At 33.9% G+C, this 4,625-nt stretch overlaps 1 long non-coding RNA gene across 1 annotated transcript in view; it reads right to left on the bottom strand.

The window, feature by feature from the left end:
* Positions 1-396: 396 nt before the first annotated feature.
* Positions 397-4,625, bottom strand: part of LOC128250906 (uncharacterized) — a 12,630-nt gene continuing 8,401 nt past the window's right edge. Inside the window, exon 2 of the long non-coding RNA XR_008266843.1 lies at positions 397-4,061. This is a non-coding gene — a long non-coding RNA (uncharacterized LOC128250906). The remainder of the gene's footprint in view (positions 4,062-4,625) is intronic.

Here is a 4,625-nt window from a genome sequence, read left to right as displayed (position 1 = left end):
TGCATTGCTCAGTGGTTAGGGTGTTGGACTCTTGATCATAAGATTGTGGTTTCAGTTCCTGGACCAAGTAACATAGTATGTTCTTGAGCAAAACGCTTCATTTCATGTTGGTCCAGTCCCCTCACCTGGTAAAAATGAGTAATCCTTCAATGGAATATATATATGCCACAAACCCGAGAAACTGGCCCTTATGAGTTGATATGACTCAACAAGGTAACTTTACCTTTCTTTTTCTTCCTCATGTATGAGTTGCAATCCTAATTTAGTGTTAAATCTTGGTAGGAATTGTTTTTCTCTTCATATTCAAACTTTGTCCTATGTATAAATCACACCCCAAGATTTTAAATTAAATACGAAACAGTTTGACTTACACATGAATAAATATATAAAAAAAGATCTTAATAGATTTATCTTTAATTCTGAGCAATGAATGTGTTTTTATTTCGTAGAAACAATGTTTGAACAAATGTTAACAATTAATTAGAATAGTAAAGAATCATTATTTCTAAACAACAATTATAAAATAACAAATGTAAATAAATCTAACAAGTGTTTAAAATTATAAAAGATATAAAATGAAATGTGAAATAACAGATGTTTATTGGTGTATGTACATGTGGTGTATGTACATGTGGTGTATGTACATGTGGTGCCCAACTACACACACTCACAATCACCACATACTCACATGCATATTTGTGTGTGTGTAATATATGTGCATACATTTATATATGTTTGTACATTTATATACATAAAACATATGCATATATATATTTGTATATATATGTATGAGTTCATATATATATATATATATATATATATATATATATACATACATACACGCACACATATGCATGCACATACATGCATGTAATATATGAGTATATGTATATATATACACACTCATATATGTGTGTGTGTAGTCCTAAACTATTTAATAAAATTGGTCAACAGTATAAAAATGACGTCTGGACACAATAATTAGTGAGGCTAATTGAGGTGATGTATAATTGCATTTATTACTAACAAAGGAATGGGATGAGGGCTAAATTGGTGCTGAACTATGTTGACAGTTGTAATGGATTTTTATTGACAGATGTCATATGCCTTATGTCAACAAATGTCATACATTGTTGTTGGCAGATGTAATATTTTCTGGTAACAGATGCAAGAATCTTATGTTAACAGATGTGATATCTACTGTGAACACCAATGATTGAGATAGAAAAAGTAGCAGTTGACCACATCAAAGACATCTTGTTAAGACAATGAGGCAAGGATATATTCCATTTTACCTTAGTTGCTATATACACTGAAAAATATTTGTCTCTAACAGTCTCTCTCTCTCACTGACACAAACATGCACATCATAAATATAAAGATTACCATTTGGTATTAATACAATAATTACTTTTTAATAAGCCTGATGGTTATTTGCAACATAAGTGACTGAAAAGACACTGAAATTTTATATATCAGGCAGCGAGATTTGGCTGGTATGTGGTCACTGGACATCTATCACTGAGGAAATTCAGTTGACTGAAATCCTATTATCTAGCTGTTCTAGCACCCATAACAGATGATTCTTGTCTGCTATGATATATGTCTGTGCGTTTATGCACCCTGTGTCTACATGAGATGATCTTGAGGTGAATACCACAGTATTTGGCATTCTAACAAGACATCCATGATATTACTACTGCCTCTGTCACTAATCAATCTGTGATGTGCCTTGGTGGCCAGTTATTGTAAGGGAGATTATCATTTCTAGATAAATCTCGACAGGATTAGAGGCTTTAATCTTCAATTGAAGACCAAGGAAGAAGATGCTCGGAATGTACATATTTATTTATTTTACTAGTCAGTGTATATATTATGTATGTGTGCAATAAACTTTTACAAGGGAAAGTTTGATTGTTATTTGAAAGTTTTGACTTGTCAAACCTTTCCACATGAAAGTTAATAAATATGTACTCCACTAAAATATGTTGTCTAATCCTTCGGTTTAATGCTAAATTGTTTTGTATACAACTTGACATAAAAACAAGCATGTCACCAAAATAGTTGGCAAGGAATCTCCTGAAGTAATGGTAGCTTGTAACAACATGAACTCTGATAAAGTTACCTATTTAATTTGGCCATTCTACTTGTGTTCGGAATAAATGTTATTGGAACCCATGTAGTGATACTCTGGAATATCCATTTGTTTTATTCTTATTTACTATATATAGATATACATATTTAAAAACATAGATATTGATTACTCTTGTATAACGAGAGCAGCCAAGTGCCTCCTCTAGAGCGAGAAGTTTGTTCTAGTCCTTTCCTTTATCATTTAGCATAAAGCCACCTTGCTCTCTACTGTAGTCCCACTCAGTTGATAGGATCATAATCTGGTGAGTTACATGACAGCTTCACTCGTGCTGGTGCCATGAAAAAATGCATCCAGCACACTTTGTAAAGTGGTTGGTATTAGGAAGGGTTTCCAGCGACAGGAACCATGCCAAAAGAAATATTGAAGCATGTTACAGTCCTTGGACTCAGTGAATTCTGTCAAACCAAACATGGGTTGGATAGAACATTAAAAGATGATGATGATACATACATGCACACATGTGTGTGTGTGTGATATTTAGAAATACATTTTACCATATTATGTGCTGCTTTCATTTTAGTATCAATTAAAACCGATTTAGATTTAAAGTTTATCTGACCCCAGGAGGCACACAAGTCTGATTCACATTTTACTAAGTCTCATAATCTATTGGGTTACACAAACATTTCATTTCACATGTAAGCATGTAGACCAAGTTAGTGAAGTGGTGCCGATCTACATTAAAAGTTACACTCATTATTCTCTAATTTCACTTAGTGTCATTCATATTTGCCATGCTGACATAAAGTGATGTCTCTAATCACTGTTCCTTTACTATGGTTGTTTCATGGTATTATGTTTTCGTTTTTCTTGGGTCCTAGAAATACTAAGGCCAGTTACTCAGTTTCCATGGCATATAAGTGATATAAACCACAACATTCCCTCGATTGAGAGGTTGGTTTGTCCCAAGGTTCAAAGCCAGCATTCTTGAGGGAAAGGGGTAAGTCAATTACATTGACCACAGTACTTGATTGGTGCTTATTTTTAAGCTACTTAATTTCGATCGGGATGTAAACAAACTAACACTTGTTGGCAAGTGGTGGTGGGGGGACAAACACTAACATATATATGACAAGCTTCTATGCAGTTTCCGTCAATCAAATTCATTTACAAGGCATTGGTTGGCCTGAGACTACAGAAGACATTTGCCCAAGGTGCTGCACAATGGAATTGAACCTGAAACCATGAGATTGCAAACTGAGCTTCTAAACATACAACCATGCCTGTGTCTACATTTAGATTTTAATATCAAATATTTAGGTCTACTGGCCTTGTGCCAAAATTTGAAACCAATATTAAATATTTAGAGAAATAAGTCAAAATTTGTGACCTTTTGATCTCACTGTTTATGTTTCATTAACAAGTAAACATTTCAATTTTAGCAATTTAAAAAATTTTAGACAATCTCTGTCTCTGTTTTTATCCTTATTGATGGTAAAACAAAATTTGAAAAACGTTGCTCTATAGTGTCACTTTACATAAGTCACACGATAACATAGGCTTGGGAACAGGGGGTAAAGAGAGGGCAACTGCTCCCCCTCAAATATGGTGGAGGGCAATGAAAATGCTTTGAACGTCCTCCTAAAAACACTGGGTTTGTACCCACGAAGCAAATTTCGTTCCTGCCTTTATCCATGATAGTTGTGGGATTCTGATTAAACTAAATAAATTAGGGAAGGTAAAACTGTAAAAGAGAATTTCTTCAATGCGTGTGTGTATGTATGTTTTTGTGTGTGTAGTTATATGTTTCTATGTATCTAAGCCTCTGTGTGTGTGTGTGTGTGTGTGTACATAATTGTATGCTTGTAATTGTATTGTTGAGTATACTTAGGAATGTCTGTAACGTGCACAATAGTCACAGATCAATGAACTCCTTGATTTCGTTACTGAAGGTTGATGTATCGAACTGAAAGATAATTATAGAAATGTAGCTAACTACAAAAAATTGTCGTGTGATGGATAGATAAATAGATAGATAGATAGGCAGGTAGATTGTCAGAGAGACAAAGTTAACATTTAAAATAACACAAAGATAACTAGAAATGATGGCGTTCATACACTTTCACACGACAAGGGAGGCCACTGCGTTTTGTTATCTCAGTTGTATTATCTTCACTGTTATAAAATGCAGCCCGTGATTACAGCACATGGCAAAAATAGATTTTGAATGTGTATGTCTCTCTCTCTCTCTCTCTCTCTCTGTAGGTGCAGGCGTGGCTGTGTGGTAAGAAGCTTGCTTCCTAATCACATGGTCCCAGATTCAGTCCCACTGCGTGACACCTTGGTCAAGTGCCTTCTACAATAGCCTTGGGTTGACCAAAGCCTTGAGTGGATTTGGTTGACGGAAACTGAAAGAAGCCCGTAGTGTTTGTATGTATATATATATATATATATATATATATAATAATAATAATAATAATAATAATAATAATAATTATAATAAAAATAAAAATAAAAATAATAATATATA

This window comes from Octopus bimaculoides, chromosome 26 (genome assembly GCF_001194135.2).
Source record: "Octopus bimaculoides isolate UCB-OBI-ISO-001 chromosome 26, ASM119413v2, whole genome shotgun sequence".
NCBI lineage: Eukaryota > Metazoa > Mollusca > Cephalopoda > Octopoda > Octopodidae > Octopus > Octopus bimaculoides.
The sequence above is the reverse complement of the archived record's forward strand: the minus strand, read 5'-3'. Positions and strand labels throughout refer to the sequence as shown.